General features: G+C 40.7%; 1 protein-coding gene across 1 annotated transcript in view; it reads left to right on the top strand.

Moving 5' to 3' along the window:
* Positions 1-22851, top strand: part of LOC111647556 (leucine-rich repeat and fibronectin type III domain-containing protein 1-like protein) — a 192892-nt gene that overhangs the window by 151129 nt on the left and 18912 nt on the right. The gene's annotated exons all lie outside the window — the stretch shown is intronic.

The following is a 22851-nucleotide window of genomic DNA, read 5'->3' as shown; positions in this document are numbered from 1 at the left end:
TTGCACGTCCAAATCACCAGCTGAGGATTTCACAGCATGTTTCAGGCTGTTGCTGCCAAGTGTCTGAGTGTGGCCCCCTATCAGCCCACGATACCAAGCGACCACTGGATGGTCCCATCAGCCGCTTAGCCAGCTCTGTAACCTAGCAACGTCATTCAGAAAGCATAATTGAGTGTTATTACAAAGCATTTGGAGGGCTGACAGATGACAGTTTGAAATGTGTCCACAGCCTCAATTCTCATTTTAACCAAAAAACCAAAGACACTTGCTCGAGGCAAAGGCAAATAGCACATGGTCGAGTGCTGAGGGTCCAGCTGGATTATTTCAAATTAAACCATAGGAGTGACCTTATCATTATCCCACCACAGGGGGGAGCAGAATGTTAGAATGAGGCAGTCTGATGGCGACAAAGCAAGAAGCCCCATACCTCTCAAAAGTGTACTGGTGGGTTCATGACTTATACTGTATGTTAATGCCTCATTCAGACACTAGTTACTTTACATTACATTACATAATTCCGCATTATTAAATGACATGTAAGCATAAAGCTTTTTCTGATCTGCTGCCTCTATCAGCAGAACAACATCTTTTGTTGGCGACTGCCATGACTGATCTTACGCAGCTGTGGAGAATGTTGTTTGTTCATTTTTTAAAGTTCAGGCACAAAAACAGTTTGCTTGGTGGAGGCAGAAACCTCTGGGGCCGAAAAAATGAAGCCAACCCAAAAGTGCAGTTCCTCTAGAGTCTGGCTCCAACAGTGAGTCAATCCCCATTGACTCCCATGTTAAAATGTCCAACTGTGCAGAAGAAATAAACATGTTTTGGTATTTATAATTAATTTAATTACGGGGGTGAATCTTTACTCTCCTGTTTAACTTTCCTGTTTTTTATAAGTTATTTAGAACTGAGGGCGTGGCCTCTTTGAGTGACAGGTGGGTGAGTGTATTCTTGCCACAGACTAGCATTTACCAAAGTCTCAGCTCCACATACGCCGCTATTCTTTCCGCATTGGAAACAACCATTCAGAGGAGAAGCTGCAGTGCAGCGGTCAGGTGAAGCTAACAGGCTAGGCTATGAAAACGTAGCTAAGCTAACTTTCATTTCCAGCAGCACAAGCTGTCCAAGTGAACAGACTGACTTTGTCATGTTTGTACTTAATGATTTAATTCATTTGGAAATCAAAGTTTTTATTAGCTCTCTACATGACACATGATGATCGGACCAGCAAACTCTTAAAATGTATATAATTATCAACCGGATGCTGCAAACTGCAGATATTTCATTTCATCACTTTGTCACACTTTCGTTGTGACAGCCGCACACATCCACAGAAGAGTGTAAAAGGCATAGAGTAAAAATCAATTTTGGGTTTTATGAATTGATATCGGATTATTCTAATTAAGATTAATCTTAATCAGAGAACTGACTTTTTCAACTCGGCCCAAATTAAAATTACTGTTGGATTAAATATACCATACCTTCATCATGTTAGGGAGCGGTCGTGGTCGTGGTCATGGTCGTGGTTAGGATACTGACTGCTGGTAGGTAACAGGAAATAAATAGCGGTTGCCAGTGTCAAAGCCAGATGTTGTTCTGTCTGTCCCTGTTACTTCCTCATTTGTTCCATATTGGCCAAGAAACATAATTCATACATCTGTTGGAAGGTTGTGTCACTTGAACATAAACATCTTTTGCCATTTACTGTAAAGACTGTTGTTGTTTTTTCTCTAATTATAAGTTATCAAGTTGTAATCCAGAGACGGGGGTAATGAGAATTTTTAATGCTGCGATTTCTCCAACATGGCAAAATGAAGCTGAAAAAAGAAACTAAATAATGGCTAAATGCCTGCAAAGCCACCACTGTTGTCCTTTACATCGACATGAAACCCAGCATTAATACAATCAGCTCATGAAAGAGGAACTATTCAAAAGGAACTACCCAGTTGTCATTTGTTTTCTATGTATTTTCCGGGGTATCTTCAGTATTTACAGCAGGTACCGCTGAGCCCCTGTCTTCTTTTAACATTCGCTCTGAGCCTGGAGGCACAGAGATGAAACCTACTTGTGTTATAAAGGTCAACAATTTGATTCTATGGCTCGGCTGGGAAAAGCATTCTCTCCTGCTTTTACAGGAGCTGCAGTTGTTGAGCTTTGCATTCACCTATGCCCTACAGTCACTCCGGTGGAGCCGTCAGCAGATAAGGAGTGAGCAGAGAGTGAGCAGCACTCGGTTAGTTGATTTAAAAAGAGTTTCCCTACTCACCGGACTCATCTGGATAAGAGAGAGTGGTGCAAAGCAAACAGGTTATTATTCAGAAAGCTGAATGAAAGCACTATTTCAGAAACAGAGAGAACAAAGTTTTATATAGTCCCTAAACTGAGGCAACTTTTTGCCAATTATTATATAACATAAGGGATGATTATTAATGGGTAAAATATCATGAAATATGATGGTTTCTAGACCCTGATTACGTTCAGACTTTGTCCCTGTGCACCAACGTCCGCTCACTGACCGAGCAAACAAAATCTCACCGTCAACTTTGTTTTTGCCGTGGCTTCTCTGGCCTCCTGTACAATCCATGACTCAAGTGAAGGCATTTTTGCTCGCAGTGGCAGTACTTATACTTTTTGACTTTAAGTGCAAAACGTTTTATAACACAAGTGGAGCTCTCTGGTAGAGTTATTGGCCTCTCCACTGAACACTGTAATAGAAGAGACTCATGACGCCCACTTTGCCCTCTCTGCAGTCTGGTCCGGGGGCTTTGCAGAGACTCCGACGGTCATAGCAGCTACAGCACCGAGCAATTCATCGTCCAGCACTGAGGCAATGGGATGTCCACACTCTGGAACACTTCACATTTATTGTTGTAATTACTGTCGCTCTCTGTCCTTTACTTGCTGAGAAGCATGTGGTTCTTTTTCATCTCAGATGTGTTTAAAGGGAGGGATCTCTGGCTTCATTTGACCACGTTTTAACTTAACTGACAAAAGCTGTTGGATGCCACTTTTGTCTTTACCAGATTTAATAGAACAGACACAATGCAACATATTATTTTAAATAAAACAATAAATGAAAATGTTACAGACAAAAATATTGGGACCCACAGCTCTTAGACTTGTACACTTCTCTGCTACATATCCTTCATACCTCAATATACTATATTATACTACATTATTATACTATATATACTATAATACACTATATACAGTTTAGATACTTTTGAAAACAGTTTTTATGAATGATTAAAAACTCCACCAGTGAAGAGCCATCTGCACCTTTGTTTAGGAGAGTTAAACTTTTGTCAGTTGAGTCTGTAAATACTCTACTAACACATGTGTTTATGTTGAAATTTGTATATCACAAGCAAAACCTTCCAGATACATTTCATAACTTTTTCCTTTTATCATTGGTCATTCACTCTAATTCAAAGAGGCACTCAAATTTAAAGTTCCTCATCTCTGGAATTCACTAGGTTCATCACTGAAGTCATCATCTTCTTTAATAACTCATTTAAAAAAAATATCTGTGATGTTGTATTACTTTATGTTGTATGTTTCTAATGACTAGTTGAAATAAAGGGGAGGACTTTGTATGAGCCCTCTGGGCTTCCTTCCTCTCCTGCAGCTGGTAGTTTGGCCGAACTCTTCTTGAACAAACTGCTCCAGATCTGTCAGGTGTGATGGGAACTTTCTCCCTACACTGAGTTTCAGCTCTTTCCATAGATGTTCGGTTGGATGAAGATCAGGACTCATAGCAGGCCACAACAATCCAGTATTTTCTTCTCATCCATTCTGTTCTTCGATGTTCTGGATCATTGACCTGCTGGAGCAGACATGACCTGTGACCGAGACAGAGCTCTGACACTGCGCAATATGACAATCTTATGATTTCAGTGTGACCTGCACAGATTCACTCCCCGTGCTGGACACAGCAAAGCAGCCCCATAACATAACCGAGCCTCCGCTATGTCTCACAGCGGGGATGCTCTCTTTCTTTGAAAGCGTCATTCTTTCTCCGTTTGTTGAACGTTCTCCCAGAGTCATTGTGGCTTTTCAACATGCATCTTAGCAAAGAGTTGGCGTTTTTATGTTTCTCTTTCAAAAGTGGGGTCTTCCTTGGTTGTCCTCCATGGAGCCCTCTGTTGTTGATCTGTTTTAAAGTTTTCCTTGGTGCTTTTCCCACCATCAGAATGGTCTGTCTGTTCATTTAGCAACTGTGGTCACAGGAACATGAAGCTGCTGGAGATGGTCTTGTCATATTTATCTCCTCAGACTTGTCTATGTTCAGTGTGCTGCACGATGTGATACCAGACAGCAAAGTGAGGACTTTTCTCCATTTAAATAGGCTGAACGACTGATTAAAGGATTGAACACACCTGTCCTACTAGTTGAAGTCAATAAGCTGCTTAAAATATCACTACAATCCACTTATTTATCACCACTTCTAAGGGGTACCGATAATTTTGTCAAGGCAGATTTAAAAGATGTTTGTGGAAGAAGTAAGAATTCAGCTCTTTTCTCACCTCCTTTGTTTTACTGTATAAAGTAAAGGCATGCATCTTATTACTACCATACCTGTTCCCTGTAGGGAGGCTGGTTTTTACCCTGAGAGTGGTGGAGCTGTCGTCCTTAACACAACGAAACTGTTTGTAGTATATCACTTGCTTCCCGACTCTTTCATTTAATATTACCTGGCAACATGAAACTTCTCAGAGACGAGTAGAATAATGCTCAAAGAAAACAATGAAAGGTTCAGTTAGCAGTGATCATGGAGGCAGGTTGATCATGAAACTACATATCCTTAGATAATCACTAACATTTGCACAATCCAGTGGATTGATTTCTCATCTGACAACTAGCAGTGCTAACATTGACTTTAATGTTAACTACAAACTTCACGTTTGCTAGCCTAACATTAACTTACAGTGTTTCCAGTGCGGGCTGGTATTACCGTCAACATTGTGGATTTGAGCTGTATCCTTTTTTTTTAATCCTTTTGTGGAGCAGGGCAAATTCATCTGCCCATATATCCATTTGGTCAAAAGAAAGTGAGGGTAACCGACCGTCTCGCACGGGATTTATTGAAACACATGAAAGTGTTCAATGCTACCGACTCTCATTGTGACGTCAGAGGGAAATGGCGTTATTAATGGTGTGAATATGATCTGTGCAATGTTGCTCGTAGCAACTGAGGAATGAGGAACTGAGGAACCTTTACCAGCACCAGGTGAAGGTTTGGGAAGCTAACAGCTGCTTGAGGCATGAGATGGGATGTGTTTACTTTAGTGACATTTAACCCTCCATCTCTCCCTGACCTTAACCAGTCCATTTTTGTTTAACTAAACCAACCACATCTGGGACTCAGGGCGTGAACCCTGGTCTCTGGTGTCAAAGTCCTGCAGCTTGCAGACCAGACATCCAACAAAACCACCTGCTTACATGTTCCCTGCAGTGCAGAACTTATACTTTCTTTCAACGAGACAAGGTTGCAGTACAAGACCTTTTTATTTGCACTCGAAAGTGGACAGCCATGTTAACTACATTTGTTTACTTGTCTCTATTGTTTTCTCACTCTGTTAGTACTTGTGTTTGTTTGCCGAAGTGAAAAGAAGCACTGTGCTGGCAGGACTTTCGTAAACTGTAACCTGATGGGATATAAGTCGCGGAGAGGAAGGTCGTTTGATTTGATACAAAGGCACATGGGCAGGATCTCCTGGTGATATTTATTAGATTTTATGTTCAGACCTCCTCAGTGCTGAAGATGATGTCACATGTAGTTTCACTCGTTTTCAGAAAGTGACGGTTTTCAGGTGCATGCCCTGATTCCCTGATTTTTTTTGTAGCAGAGCCCAGCAGGACCGGATATCCCAGAATAGCCTCACAGCTCACTGTAGATGTTTAACTGTTAACTGTGTTGGGTTTCACAACAGATATTTGGAGTAATTGAGGTGCTGTTAATTGGTATAATGATCCTGTTTACCTTTAAGAAATCAGGTCCATGTAGATCTTAAAAGCAGAAATTCTTAAAATGGTCAACACTGCAATCTTATTGCATCCTATCAAAACATAATAAAAAAAGGAAACATTGAATGTATTCTTGACAATGTTTTGTCACACTAGATATCCTACTACCTTGATGACTGAGACTCACCAGAGACTTTTGGGATCAGGAACATAATGGCATGCTGGGTGAAGCATGTCCCAAAACTGTGTGTCCGTGCAACATATGTTACTTGTACAATAGTATCCTTACTCACAGTGGATATAAGTGTGTCAGAATGAGTGCAGAGCAACCAGCTCTCTGCACCTCCTCTGCAGTCTGCACCTCCAGTGAATCTTAAAGCTGACGCAGTCAGAGCAGGGAAGCAGGGGTGTCAGGGAGTCTGTCCACGATAACGACAAGTCCGTAGCTGACCAGCAGACAGTTTAAGTTTGTAATGTGGACAACAAAGTGAGAACTGCAGTATCAGCACAGGTATTGAAACCTGTGCACCTGTGATGAAAATACCTGCTCGGTTGAGACTCAAAGCTTCGCACTTCTGATTCAAAGCTACAGTAGCTCTACCGTTTCCAAGCTCTCATTAAAATAAGCCCTCCCACTATTTTAAAAGTCAGGATTCAGTCAGCCTCGCCACTAATGGCTCCGACACTGTGCGCAGCCTCTTTCTAACCTTTATCTTTCCAGGGAAAGTTGAGCGAACATGTCTGCTGTTATTCACCGGCCTGCTTCACATTCACGTTTGGCAGCTGTCCAGTACTGCTGAAATGCATTAGCTGTGTGAACTGAGCAGCTGCAGTCAGCCGGTTGTGGAGCAGCAGCTCTGGGGTTCATCATGGAAGTCGTCGAGGGGTGGCGGCAGGAAGGAGGGGTTACTCATTCATTTTCCTGGCTGCTGATCTTCCAGCTCGAAGCCGCCGGCTGTTCCCTGCTGGCTACTGCTGCCCTATCATAATGGCATGACAAATGGGGATGAACATTTTAGAAGTTCAGTGAAGTTCAGTGACCATCGTCGTGGTTATCTCTGCTGCCCATGCTGCAGGGGAGCACAGTTCAGCCGAACAAATTATGCATTACAGATGAAATAGTCCTGCATTGGCTCAACTTTTCCACTTTTTCATTTCTGTGGATTTAAAAAGATGTTAAAAATGTAACCAGTTTTTTTTTTTTACATTGGGAACTTATCCCATGAACATAGCCTCTCCTCTCCTCTGACTGAGCTGAAATTGTATAGGCATGCACAGGGAAAATCTATAACATGAAACTGTCGTAAGGCCATATATGTATATATGTGTAAAAATAGAAAATATAAATGTAAAAATTATATATGAAAACAATTAGAAATTGGAATAATTTCATATATTGACATATGTTTGCTTATATTGTAGATATGTTACATGAATATATATCCATCCCAAATAGTAGGGTCCACTGTAGAGATCACTTTCTCCGAATAGGAAGATAGTGACATGTTTAAAATGAATGAGAAATTGATAAGAAAAACAAATGAGCATATAGAATTGATATATATGGTGTTTGGATATATCATCATATATCATATATCATTATTAATTATTGTCATTATTACATATGCTCCCAACATGTTACACTACATAAAAAATCATCATAGATATGTTTAATTTATGTGCATATACAAATTTTACTATGGGTATTTCATATATTATATATAACGTATATCTTCATATATCCAGAGGATGTATATATGTGATTATAATATATCTCCTTATAGCTGACATTTATGGCAACTTCACTCTTGATACAGGGACATACTGTATATGTCCTACATGACATGTCTGTATGGGCTACGATGTACAAGACAGATAGATAGATAGATAGATAGATAGATAGATAGATAGATAGATAGATAGATAGATAGATAGATAGATAGATAGATAGATAGATAGATAGATAGATAGATAGATAGATAAGAAGAGCTTTATTTATACTGCAAAATAAAGTCACAGAGTGCTTTAATAGACAAACAAGTAAATAAATAAAATCTATCTAAAATAAATAACATTCACAACATAAAACACAACATAAAAGAATAAAACCTGATAAAATATTTTAAACAATTACAACAAATTAAAGACAAAGATAAAATAAGATGAAAGTGAGTTTAAAGAAGAGATTAACCTGCTGGAAAAGAGATCCAGAGATCTGGAAAAACTGAGTAACCATTCATCCTGATGTGGGCTACAGTCTTTCCGTAATCTGAACCAAAGAGCTTATGATGCCTAACCCTTTCGCCACAGACAGGACTCTGTGAATCCTGGTCTCTGGTGTGGCCCCCGCCCAACTCAGCCACTTCCTGGTGGTGGTGTCCACTGCTATTAATGTAGCACTAAAGAGGTCCCCAGTGCATTACAAGAGCAAGGAGGAGGCAGGACAGTGTGAAAGGGAAGGACAGAGGGATAGGAAAGGAGAGACGGGGAGAGAGAGAGAGAGAGAGAGAGAGAGAGAGAGGTAAAAGCTGGTCTCATGCTGTAGTCAGTGTAAACTGCTCTGATTTCCATCTCAGCACCTCTTTTTTTTCATATCAGTTTCCTCACTCACTCAGGTTTTCAGTTCAACTGCTGCGCTGGCAGAAAAGTCTACAAGCAAAGCATCAAAATAACACATCCACCCCCACCCCCAGCCCCCACCCCTTCCTCTCAGACTCTGTTGAGGGGGGGGGGGTATTTTTTACAACTCTCCCTTTTTATTCTGCCCCAGGGCAAAAATAATCTGTCCAGTTTTACCCTTCACCCCTCCCTCTCCCTCTCTCTTTCTCTCTCTCTCTCTCTTACTGTTCCTCTCTCACTCACACACACACACACACAAATACACATGCACTCCATGGATTATGGGTCCAGGGAGAGATCAACCTCTGTCAGCACAAGGAAATAAATGTATTGATTCTACCTCCTTTAATATTCTCTTCTGCTCCTCTTTCTCTTTCTGTCCCGCACTGTGTGTGTGTGTGTGTGTGTGTGCATGCGTGTGCATGTGTGTGTGCGCGTATGTGTGTCTGCATGAAAGGCATTATAAAGCACAGTGTGAGAAAGAGTGTGTGTGTGCGTGCATTTGAATTTGTGTGGGTCTCGGCTTTCTAATTACCATCCTGCCTCGCCCTCGAAGGAGAGATTAAAGAAGAGAGAGAGAGGCAGAATGGAAAACTAGAAAAATGGAAGGAGGGAGGGAGGGAGTGATAGAGAAGGGATAGATTGCTGTGGTGCTCTGAATAGGAGAGGATGTTCCTCTGACTCAGCTGATACAGAGATGCAGTAGGTGGATGGAAGAGAAGGAAGGAAGACATGGAGAAAAGGTCTGGGAAACGACAGCTGATCATATTCTGCTGAAATGATAAAGCGTCAGTTTTCCTCTCTTTACTACTCTCACTTTTTTCTCATTCCTTTGTCCCCTCCATCCATTTTCTCTCACTCTGTCAGTGTACAGACCTTTAGAAAGTCACTGTAATGTCATTTTCTCTTTCTCTTCCCTCGCTCCTTCATATCACCTCTGTATATGTCTCATCCGTTTTGCCTTTCTTCATCTTTTTTCCCCCCTACCTCTGCTTTCCCTCCATCAGCCAAAATGTCACTTTGTCCTGCTGGCTCTCCAGTTAGAAAACATCCACTACAGAAGATGACAGCCAGGCTTTTAGGCTGAGATCAATTTCAAAATCAAAAGGTTTTCACTCCTGCTCAAACTCAGAGTTCAGCTCTCAGCGTCAGAGCCACGGACAGCAGGTCGACTCTACATCATCCGTCATCCTGGTCGCTACATAAAAATTAAAACAAAAACACACAGAGAGCTGTTTATAGTAGCTCTAAAAATGGGAATGTCTGTCAGTCATTCAGTTTAGCCCAGTAAAATATTTCTTGATCACCTGATTTTTCATCAAGTGTCACAAACAGCTTATTTCCATTTGTCAAGCACTTAGTTTGTAACAGAAACCTCCAAAGCCAACAAATGAATTCCCATCGCGCTCAGTAATTATGTATTTTAAAAATACATAATGAAATACAAATGATTCCCAGTAGGGAATAGGGACTGCTACGGCTATGGAGCCCATATATATTCCAATTTGTTGCCATAGTAGTGGAAATCTTAAATCACTAAGCAACATGTAACTCTAACAACGGCTGCTTTGCTTCTTCAGGAAACCGAGGTCACTCTGAACAATATGGCTCTTAAAATTACCTGAGAGCTCTTGATCTTTGCTTTAGAGACATTTACTATCAGGAGTTTGTGTGAATATGTTAGTTCAGCACCACGGACAGCGTCATGGTCTTACACAGTACAGTTAGGTTGTGGGCTGGAGAGGGAGGACGGCAGGTTAGCAACAGTTGTTAACCAAGGGGTTAACATCCCCTTCCTCCCAAATCTCCTACTGGAACATGAGCCTGGCTTGCTACTTACTGTGGTAGCCTCTCAGCATCTTGAGCGCTGCTGGCAATGGCTGACATGTCTATGAATAAACTAAAAAAATCTGTCAAATTATCAGATATCTTTAACAAATATACTCATAATTCATACATTTACTAACAGTATAATTGAATATAAATGAATGACAGTGTCAAATATGACAAATACCAAAAAAAAAAAAATTACATGCTAACTCTTTAATGTATCACAGGGTACCGGAAACTAGTCTTTCTCTCTTAATAGACAGCTGCAACAGTAGGAAGTTTCAACCTCCAACTTCTTTCGCTCTCTCCGATTCCTTCTACGCCAGATACAAAAACACACAAACCTCACCTACATCACGCATATGCACTCAGGAGGGTTTTCTGGATGGGTGGGGGGAGTGTGTTGTCTGTGAGAAGGAGAAAAGAGAAACACTTGCATGCCAAAAAGCAATTATGTTACAATTTGTACTCGTTGTTCACAATATTTTTGTATACATCATCTAAAAGAATATACAGTGCATCCGGAAACTATTCACACCCCTTCACTTTCCCCACATTTTCTTATGTTACAGCCTTATTCCAAAATGGATTAAATTCCTTTTTTTCTCATCACTTTACACACAATAGCCCATAATGACAAGGCAAAAAAGGTTTTTTAGAATTTTTTGCAAATTTATTAAAAATAAAATAATGAAATATCGCACGTACATAAGTATTCACACCATTTACTCAGTACTTTGTTGACGCACCCTTGGCAGTGATTACAGCCTCAAGTCTTCTTGGGTATGAAGCTACAAGCTTGGCACACCTGTATTTGGGGTATTTCTCCCATTCTTCTCTGCAGATCCTCTCAAGCTCTGTCAGGTTAGATGGGGAGCGTCGCTTCACAGCTATTTTCAGGTCTTTCCAGAGATGTTCAATCAGGTTTAAGTCAGGGCTCTGGCTGGGCCACTCAAGGACATTCACAAATTTGTCCTGAAGCCACTCTTTCGTTGTCTTGGCTGTGTGCTTAGGGTCGTTGTCCTGTTGGAAAGTAAACCTTCGCCCCAGTCTGAGGTCCTGAGCGCTCTGGAGCAGGTTTTCATCAAGGATCTCTCTGTACTTTGCTCCGTTCATCTTTCCCTCGATCCTAACTAGTCTCCCAGTTCCTGCCGCTGAAAAACATCCCCACAGCATGATGCCGCCACCACCATGCTTCACCGTAGGGATGGTATTAGCCAGGTGATGAGAGGTGCCTGGTTTCCTCCAGACATGACGCTTGGCATTCAGGCCAAAGAGTTCAATCTTGGTTTCATCAGACCAGAGAATCTTGTTTCTCATGGTCTGAGAGTCCTTTAGGTGCCTTCTGACCAACTCCAAGCGGGCTGTCATGTCCTGTACTGAGTAGAGGCTTCCGTCTGGCCACTCCCTACCATAAAGGCTTGATTGGTGGAGTGCTGCAGAGACGGTTGTCCTTCTGGAAGTTTCTCCCATCTCCACAGAGGGACACTGGAGCTCTGTCAGAGTGACCATCGGGTTCTCGGTCACCTCCCTGACCAAGGCCCTTCTCCCCTGATTGCTCAGTTTGGCTGGGTGGCCAGCTCTAGGAAGAGTCCTGGTGGTTCCAAACTTCTTCCATTTACGAATACTGGAGACCACTGTGTTCTTCGGGACCATCAATGCTGCAGAAATGTTTTTGTACCCTTCCCCAGATCTGTGCCTCGATACAATCCTGTCTCGGAGGTCTATAGACAATTCCTTTGACTTCATGGCTTGGTTTCTGCTCTGACATGCACTGTCAACAGTGGAACCTTATATAGACAATCAATTGAATTTACTACAGTTGGACTCCAATCAAGTTGTAGAAACATCTCAAGGATGATCAGTTGAAACAGGAAGCACCTGAGCTCACTTTTGAGTCATAGCAAAGGGTGTGAATACTTATGTACGTGCGATATTTCAGTTTTTTATTTTTAATAAATTTGCAAGAATTTCTTAAAAAACCTTTTTCACTTTGTCATTATGGGGTATTGTGTGTAGATTGATGAGAAAAAAAGGAATTTAATTCATTTTGGAATAAGGCTGTAACATAAGAAAATGTGGGGAAAGGGAAGGGGTGTGAATACTTTTCGGATGCACTGTATATCGAATATTCTTGTTATACTGCCTCCTAATTCCCAAACACAAACAATATGTAGCAAAAAGTACATCCCACAAAAGAAAAGGGAAGAAATACACAAAAAGAAAAGAATACATTTAAAGTAATAAAAATCAGAACAAGATACATTATCTCTTTTACAAGAGAGCACTGCAGGTTCAAATTTAGCTCAGAGTGCTGAAGCTCAGCTGCACATCTGACATGTTGTCAAATCACGTTGGATATCAAAAGTGTTGAAGTGCTGTTTGGAAGATGGGATGAAAACAAAGATAAAAAAAAGAAGGTGTGGAGGGAGGGGGTTTCCAAAGCTATGCGACCATGGGACAGGCAGTGGTGATGAAGCGTACTGGCAGCTCGTATGCAGAGTATCAACACTTATTACAGCATGATACACCTTCAGGAAAAACTCCACATCCTATTGACAGTTTATCTACTAACTTAAATCTTGATGTAATAATGAGCAAATAAACATTTTTCTAGACCAGCTTCATCTGTCTTCCATTCACCTCACCCCGACACACACAGTAGACGAGTATCTATAACTGACGCCATTATCTCTTGACCTCACACACCTGCCTCAGTCTCTCAGTCACACGGCGCAGCAGCCCTGCCATAAAACTACCGCCGCTTCCTGCCTGCAAACGTGTAATACGTTCCCACAGTAAACCCAAACCGGAGGCTATGCTGACCTTTTCCCACTAATGATGCCCACTCCCTCTCTCTGCCAGCTGTCTCTCTCTCTATCTCTCTGTCTCTTTGTCGGACTTACTTTCTCTGCATTTTACGACTGTCAGTCTCTCTGTTTCTATTTCAAACCAAATCTCAAAAGTTTTAAATCTCAGCAAAAATCTAATCTGAATAAAGATGAGCCACATTAATTCAGCCAGGCTGATGTGAACAAACTCACTTTGTATATGCCAAAAAGAAAAAAATATATAGGAAGCGTGAAGAAACACTTCAAGACTTGATCATAAAGTTTCTGTTTACAGGTGTGTTTTTATTTTTAGGCAGAGTCCATGTGTTTGTTGAGCAGGAAAATATGAAAATACAACTCTTGTGTTTATCTGAGGTACAGTACCTCATCTCTGCTTCTGCTACTTTGCATCCCTCATGCATTTTTATTTTATACATCTGCACAAAAGTTAGAATATTTCTGACTTTTTTTGCACCACTCATCAGTGTCACTATGTGATCAGATGATCTGTGTTTTTCCTCATAGGGCCATGTTAACATTCTTTACCCGGACCATCACACCCAGTGACCCTGGAAGGGTCAGTTCCAGCCATTCAGATATTTTGGGCTTTATGATCTGGCCTCTGAAACCTCTGCTGCCTCCTCAATACAACAGAGACAAATCAACCTGTTCTGGTTCCCTGTACATCAAACACTGACGCTTTGTCAAACCTGCTGGCGTGCTATAGATAAGCGCAGTCGTATACTCTTTGGTGTCTGTATTTAATTCAATTCAATTTGTATTTCAATTTATTTTATTTTATTCTTTAATTTAAGGATAATTGAACATTTCACCTTGGGGTGGAAGATATATCGAATATATTCAATTGTATTGCGGCTTGTTTCATGGGGGATGTGCAAAATGACAATATTGCGAACGCCTTTTAAATATTTACTTTTTTGGGGGTTTATTGGGTTTCTGCTTTGACCCTCTAGTACATGTGGTCTCCTCTGCCTCTCCATGCATTTGCTAAAATGGTGGAAAAATAGGCAAGATGGTGAATCTCTACAGCACACTACAGCAGTGAAGCATGAGAGTGTCTCTTTGTGCATCAAAAGGTTTAAAAGGCAAATCATTCAAGTTCTATAGTGTAGTCTTCAAAATGATATGTTATAATAATGATATATATTGTCTATTGTGATATATTCTAAAAATATCACAATATTACTTATAGGGCACATCACCCAGTCTTACTTTCACCAATTACAGAGAAAAAGCCTTGTAGTGACAAAGTATTAGACGACTGACTGACTGACTGACTGACTGACTGACTGACTGACTGCAAGTCGTTCACCATCGACACATGTTGCTAAGCACATTCTGTATCTGCTCCTGCTTTCATCCACACTCTCTGTGCGCCACAGAACACGCAGTGTTTGTGTAATGAGCTGTGAATGAGCTGTGGTATTAAACAAGTGTGCCTGGACACGTTTTTCTTCCTCTTTATCTGCACAAGGAGGCTTCTGTTCTTCTTCTACTCATTCTCCGTGTCTCCCTCATTTCTTTTCCTCCCCCCTCCTCTCCTACACTCCATCGCCTCTCAATTTCTCCAGTCTCTGTTTCTCTCTCCTCTGCTCTCTGGCTTTCCTTATTGATATTCAGAGGATGAGAGGTGATGAAAGTGAGGATATGCAGAGAAACTCTCACCCTGACCTTGTGTCGAGGGTATGAAGGGAATTATCCCTGTATATTTTATACCTATAGTCTCCTGTGGAATATCAATAAAGTCACCTTTCCAGGAATCAAAATAAATTGGGGGGAAAAAAGTAGAAATAAAACAAAATATAGTTCTGTTGATGCTGTAGTTGTGATGTTGATTTATTTCATAATTAATTGTCATGCTTGGCTTGGTTCCGCCACAATAATGTGCTTCAAAAACATCTGCAATCAGGAATCAAGTTCCATGAAAGCATATGTGGCCATTAAAGTCATGTTCTTGTGGCTCACATTCTTCCCGGCGTTTGGATTATTGGATTATTGGAGAGCTTTTCTCTCTGCTTCCCTCGGCTCAGTGTCTTCAGATGGCTGACAGCCTGCCAGGTGCTTCCCTCAGGTTCACTACTAATTGTACAGCTCTGCCTCACTGCTGTCAATTACACACCTGGCTTGTTGGCCAGCGCTCACCCCCGTAGGCTTTTGTATTGGTACACCTTTACTCAAAAAGACGTTCTTGGCATGCTCCCATCATGCCTCTGTGGTTGTCTAGCATAGGTGAAACATTGATTTAAACTTAAACTGCTTTACTCGGTGTTTTTACCTGATTTAATCACCTGCTCTGTTTGTGTTGGAGAGGAGGACACCTGTGTAGATAATTCAGTTGCAGGTAAAAACCTCCTGAATGACTGACTCTGAAGGAATCCAAACCAGGAGGAGCTGACTGAGATGCTGATAAAGACAATAATTCCCATCATCTCATGCTACTTCACAATGTCACAAAACTCTGGCTGTGGTCAAAAAGTCTAAATAATCTCTCGAACCACTTGTCCTCGACCTCTATGAAAAACAACATGAACTCAAGGAAAGACGTGGAGGGGAACTTATTAGGATTTAGGAGAGTAATCCGACAGCACTTACACTAAGCTGTTTTTTCTTTTAAACAAACTTTATTCACACATGGACGAGGAATACTCCTTTACTAACCACCAAAACAAAGTAAAAAGGTTTGAAATGTTGAAATAAAATAACATGAAAGAAATATACAAATAGAAAAAGTTAAGCCATTTAAGTTTTTTTTGACATTTTTATACTTTTGTTAAGTAGAGAAAATAATTTATATATAGGCTGTAGTATTTTGTAATGATGATGCTTGTTCTTCATGACTCCTGACTGATTTTAAGAGAATAAATATACAGTATATGTATGGATTCGGGCTTTGGGCAGACAAGGAAGAGGTGAAACTACAATAGTGCATCATTTTAAATGTTGGTGCAAGGAATTGTGGGACAGCATTTCCTTTTGTAAAGGAAGGTCCAGTGTTTCCTATGCTAAAGGAGATAAGATAGGAAGCACCGAAGCTCCTTTCCTCATCATTTAGAGAAGTGGATTAGATACTGCAGCTCACTTCACTCAGTTTGAACCTTCCTAAGAAAATAAGACTTTTCCACCACATCCTCCGTCTTTAGCTGTTATTTATAGCAGAGACCCCTTTTTGGCAGAAAATTACACACTGTACATGTAACTCCTGTATAGTGTTGGATGTATATCATATCATTACGTGCACTGCATTTTCAAACCCTTCAATGATACATGCTGCCATGCTGACATATTTTAACTGCAATTACCTTGGATCTTTCCTGTTTTTCATTATGCAGGATACTAACTTGTTCTATGCCCAAGGCAAGGATAATATGAGACTTAAAGCTTCAGTGTAAAGAGTAACTGTCACCGGGAGTAAGCTCCAGCTGCAGTTATTCATTTCATTTGAGCACATCATACATCAGCCTGCTTCAATATACACTATAAAACTGGATTTACATGAAGACTTTAAGTTTGTTTGTTAAACTTACATAAGATGGAAGTAGTTTAAGTGTTTTATTGTCTGTTTTCATTTTAAAAAAAGAATGAAATAGAAGAGGATAACTGATGATTTATAGATATGTATTTTTTATATCAACACACGCAAAAGAAGGAATGCATAACTTCTCTAAGGTCGTTCATATCTCAAAACTGGATAAGGACTGAATGAAATGTTGATATTTTGATTAGCACATTGACACACAAGAGACATGTTTTAAAAATGGTTCTAATCTGTACAGCAGAGGCTGAAATATTGTGATATTCAGTCCACACTTTGGGTCAAGGTCCAAAACTCAATAAACTGATAAATGTGTGGAAATGAAAACGAGCAGACGCTAGTTTAATCACGGAAGCCTCTACTCAGTAATGCGCATTTCAGGAAGAGAGAGCTGCAGGAATGAGTCCTAACACACGGAAATTAGCACTTCCTGTTCCCCCGTCCTGAAGTCTGTGGTTGTGTCCCTCACTCACACATCCACTCCTCCCTAATCGCTATCCAGGACTATGTACAGGACTATATAGTGAGCTCATCTGTAAAATGAGAAAACACTTAACGGACACATACATACATAAAACACAGTACACATACATCAGTAAATATTTCAGTCCTGGTTTCTTTTCTTTTTGTTTTGCTACTGCCTGAGCTAAAATGCCACATGCTTCATAAATAGCAACACACTGGAGTTATTCACATGAAAATCTGTTCAGTTCTCCGTCTGTCCATCGCTGCATTTTACAGAACACGTTGTGTAAATCTGTGAAATATTATTCGATTTTTTTTTTTTTAGAGACAAATTGAACAGAAACTGGATCTTTTTTTTCACGGAAACAACCGAGAAGAGACAGACTGCGGCTCAGTGCATCTTCCTGGTGGAGAGGTTCAGCTACATGTCGCTCTTCATCAGAATGAAATGAAAATGTATTTAGATAAGGCCCCAATATTCCCCGTGAATCTTATCACGGACAAAGTTTTCTCTGAAGTTTTAAGAAAAGTACATTTTTCACAATTTTCTTTCGGCTTTACACGGGGAAGGGGTCTGCCTCTTCCCTTTGAGCTCCGCACAGGGAAGTGAACCAGCAACCCTAACATGTTGCTGTAAAAAATTCTGTATTGAAGCCTCAGGCGGAAACATGACTTATCTCCAGCAACAAAAAGGCCACAGGCAATAATAGTAGCTTTACATTCAATGTGTGTGCGTGTGTGTGCGTGTGTGTGCGTGTGTGTGCGTGTGTGTGTGTGTGTGCGTGTGCGTGTGTGCGTGTGTGCGTGTGTGTGTGTGTGCATGTGCGTGAGAGCCTCAGGTGTTCATTCAACCATTAGTCTGACCCAAACGCTGCAGCACTTATAGACCAGATATAATAGACCGGCTGTCTCTTAGAAACACTGTCTCTATCTTTTTCTTTTACTCTCCCTCCCTGTTTCTCTTCCGACAGGGAAATGTGCACACACATGCACACACACATGCACACACACAGACAGGCACACACACATAATGCCCATAGGGTCAGGGTAGGCTTTATAATTCCATTCCTTGTCTCGTCACCTCCGCTCCAGTGTTGATAAATAGGAACTGCCCTCCACTGCCTGACACCTGAATAATATATAGCTCACACACACACACACACACACACTGAGGACATACATAGACCCACAGGTACACACAGTCAATAGACATATGCGGCTGCAGGAAAGCACACACACCTTCACAGAGAGAATACAAGTGTAAGCTCAGGTACAAATACAAATATATTCACATGCACACCCTCTGTCTCTGTGTCTCTGTGTGCTCCTCGCTCAGATTCACTTGACGTGACCAAGTGCAGCATTGACAAAGCAGAATCCGAGAGCTTGGCACTGCGAGGAATGATGGGAATTTGTGAAGCTGCATTAAACGTATGAAGTTGATATGACAACATAAGCAAACACTCGCTGATTATAACACATCTAATTGAAAGGTCACTCCCCTCGTACAGCAGCTGTGGTTCGGTTTAGCTCAGTATACCCAGGAGTGACATCCATTTTGGATGATCTCACAGTTTACATCCAATGATACGGTTAAGTCCAGTTGCATGAAGTAGTTTAACTCCAGTAAACATCTGACTGAACAACTTTCACGTGTATTGGAGTCATATTTGACCAGGAGGATCTGTACTCTGACTCCAGTAATGGAGCTGTGGACTTTCTTCTATGTAAACTAATGAGGACAGAGACTGTTGACTTCTATTTATTATCGTTGGCAATAGCAAAGAGACAAAAAATGGAAATGGAACAAATCAGAAAAGGATGTTTTGTTTCAGGTCGGATCTTAACTTCCAAATTTTTCTAAAAATATTTTCCAAAATATTTTCTATCCTTGTATTTTAAGCCTTTGTTATTCTATGTAATACTTGTATGTGCCTATACTGAGGAGAAACAGCATCTCCATCCTGTATGAGGCAGAATTAACACTGAGGTTGACTCTGACTTTGACTGACTTGGAAAGTAAGAGTAAAACAGTGATGATGGCTCTGCCCTGACAGGAGGCTGTTCTCAGCTTCTCTCCCTGAGTCTGGCCCAAAACAAAAAAAGTTTGTACATTTTCATCTCAGCTCATGTCACTGAATACATTACTCTTCTCTTGTTTCTTTTATTTCTTTCTGTATCGTGTCTCATCTCCCGCTTGTTTTTCTGACTCCTCCACCATGGCATTTCTTTATTTTCACTCTCTCCCCCTCCTTCCTCCCCGTTTTTCCTGTTTCTGTCTCACCTCGTCTCCCGTTTCTCATCACTTCTCCTCCGTGTCTTCCTGTTTTGCCTGTTTTCTCTTTCCCCATATTCTTCTTTCCTCTTTTCACCACTGTCTTCCTTGTCTCCCATCCGTCTTTAATCTCACTCTGCCTTGTACCCTTTGATTTTCAAGCTGAAAATTGAAAGTGCAACATCCTTGTCCGTTCCCTTCTTCTCTTTCGCTCCTTCTGTCTTTTGCTCTGAAAAACACATTCTCTCCACTTCAACTTCAGTCTTTTTCATTTGGAAATCTCCCCTGTTCTTCTCTTTATGAGACTGTCGTGTTTGATCTCTGCTGTTCTCTCTTCAGCTCAACTGAAACAGAATGAAAACTGCAATATCAATACAAGAATCTAGACATGTCTGCATGATTGAACAGCAAAGGTCTGAGACAAACATAAGGGACACGTCTTCACTTTCCAGCAGCACATTTAATTTAAAGGCAAGGCGAGTTTATTAAAACAGCACCATTCAGACACAAGGCAATTCAAAGTGCTTCAAGGCATGGGAATACATTCAAAATAAGACATTAAGAAAACATTGAAATTGCATTTAAAAACCCTCAAAAACAAGAAGATAATTAGTTAAGGATTTAAAAGATGTAATTTATTTTTAATGTTTTGAGGCCGGATTCGCCTGAGCTGAGAGTTTCGGCAGGTGTTCAGGAAGCTTGTTCCACAGGTGAGGAGCAGAAAAGCTAAAAGCTGTTTGGTTCTGATTCTGGGATCACTCAGTATATACCTATCCTTCATGACCTGAGGCATCTGGATGCTTCGTAACATACAAGAAAATCAGAGATGTATTTATGCCTGAGACCATTTAGGAAGGAGTAGGATTTTGAAACCTATCTTTGACACACAGGAAGCCAGAGCTGCGATTTAAGGGGTGGATGTGATGCGCTCCACTGTCTTGGTGTTAGTGAGGATGCTGGCAGCAGCATTCTGGATGAGCTGCAGCTGTCCGGTTGATTTTTTACCCAGACCTGTGAAGGCATCATTACTATAGTCCAGCCTGCTCAAAATAAACGCATGAACAAGTTTAGACGTTTAGACACAAATCCTTGAATTCTTGCTGTTTTTAAGGTGGTAGGAGGCTGATCTTCACGTGGCTGTTGTAAAAAACATGCTGAAATGAAATGAAACATTGAAAAACAGCCAATAACCAAGATTTATGTTTTAATTTGTAGATGTGAGTGTCATGGACTCAAGGTGAGCACTTTTAATCAAAGCAACTATTTCTGCCTTTAGTTGTAGAAAATTCTGCCACATCCACTCACTGTGACTGTGTTCACCTGGTGACACTTATGTAGAGTTGGGTGTCATCTGCATAATTCTGGTAAGACATGCTATAATATTCCATAATCTGAGGAAGGGGGAGCACGTGGATGTTGAATAGAAGAGGCTAGAGACTGGACTCCTGACCTACTGTATGTAGTTTTTGTTCACTTAAATTCATAATTACCAATTTACAAACAGTAGTCCATATGTTGTAACCAAGCAGCAACCTCTGAAGCTGAAAAATGAAGCCAGCAAACATGTGCCAAGAACTGCAGTTCCTCTAATGACCACTTGAGTCCGTCCCCATAGACTCCAACGTTAAGATGTCCAACTTTACAGCAGGAACAAACATGTTTACAAACTGGTACAGAAAACAGTTTTGATCTCTACAGCTAATTCCCTCCTTCATGACAACTGTACGGGGGGTGAACTTTTATATAACTCACCTGTTTACATTTTTTTAAGGCTTAAATTTCTGTATAATTAAGGGCGTGGCCTCTTTGAGTGACAGGTGGATGAGCGTATGCTTTCCACAAACTGGAGAGCTCTGAGCTCCACACATGCCCCTCCTCTTTTGGATTAGCTAGGAGTTAGAGGCGGAGTCAGTCACCGCCAAGATGGGAACAGTGGAGGAGCTCACTCTGAGCTTCTTCAGAAACCTGTGGGTGACGTCATGGAGGCTTTGTCCGTCTTTATTTGTGTGTCCACAGGTTAATGAGAAAATAAAAAAAAATGTAACTGTATTAGACAACAGATCCATCAAAGACGAGGTTATTTGAAATGAATGTGTGTGTCTGTGTGTACAGACCTAGAGCTCAAACTTTAGGGTGATTTATTTTCATGTCATGAATGTGTCTGATTGTAACAATTTTTCCTCTGCATAAATGCAACTTCTATCTTATTTGTTCCAAGGTTGATTTTCTCCTGTTTTCTGCCTGTGATTAGATTCAGGTTCAACTCATCACAACCTGCAGCATCACAACTACAACAGATCGTTGTTTACATCTGGCACATTAACAGCGAAATGAGAACACATCAGTGATGGTGCACACGGGCTTGTTCTGGCACATGTGCTCTACAGTTGGTGGACTATTTACTGCTACATGATTAGATCTGAGACCAGTTGCTGAATATGCCACAGCCTTTGTCTGCAGATAGAAGACATAAACAAACTGTAATTTTGTAGTGCAGAATCTTTATGAAACAACCAGAGGAACCATCTTCAATCTCATGGTAAATATGTAAAAAATTTGGTGCGAGGTTCTCCACAACACAGTTTTGGTGTTCATTGAAATGCATGATCTGTTGTTTAAGCTGCAGTAGAGTGTACTTTTTAACAGTGGCTGTTGATTGCAGTCCTCTGTGTAGCTTCACAGTGTTTTCATACAGATGTGTCGTTCCCTGGTAAATGTTTCAGTCTGTGATGACGCTTGAGCGAAGTCAGGGTCGAAAAATGCTCCTACAGTTGAGAAAGTGCAGTAACTTAATTGAAGTAGCAGAGAGTGGATGACAGTGGATGATACTTTTGCAAGAATGCAATTACTGAAGCTATGATAAAGAAGTCAAACCAAAGCTTAGTGTTTTATAAGGCCGTGTATAATGTAAAAATACTTATTATTAGAAAAGTTCCATCAGAACTTAACAAGGGTTTAGACTTCACACTCTGACTTCTGCAACTTGAGTGTTTAATTCTACATCAGCAGAACTTGGTCTCAGCTAAATACTGAACACTTGTATTTTCTGATAGAAGGCAAAACAGCATATTCAGCACAGAAATAATGTGAATAGTTTTGTAAAAATGCAGTAAACTCTCCAAAGTTTTATTATGTGGAATAAGGGAAAAAATGCTTGCATATATTGTAGGGACAGAAAGAAATCCAGTCACTTCCTTCATTCTGTGTGGTTCAATACGAAGCAGCAAACCCCTTCAACACTGTCCTCCCCCAGAACAAGTAACTGTCAGAGTCACAGTGAAGGAAATAGATTTTTGTTGAAGCTCTGTCACTGT

Source organism: Seriola lalandi, unplaced genomic scaffold, assembly GCF_002814215.2.
Source record: "Seriola lalandi dorsalis isolate HSWRI2012SDOR001 ecotype SW California unplaced genomic scaffold, Sedor1 jcf7180002054998, whole genome shotgun sequence".
Lineage (NCBI taxonomy): Eukaryota > Metazoa > Chordata > Actinopteri > Carangiformes > Carangidae > Seriola > Seriola lalandi.
Note: the sequence above shows the minus strand (reverse complement) of the source record. Positions and strands in the feature narration are given on the sequence as shown.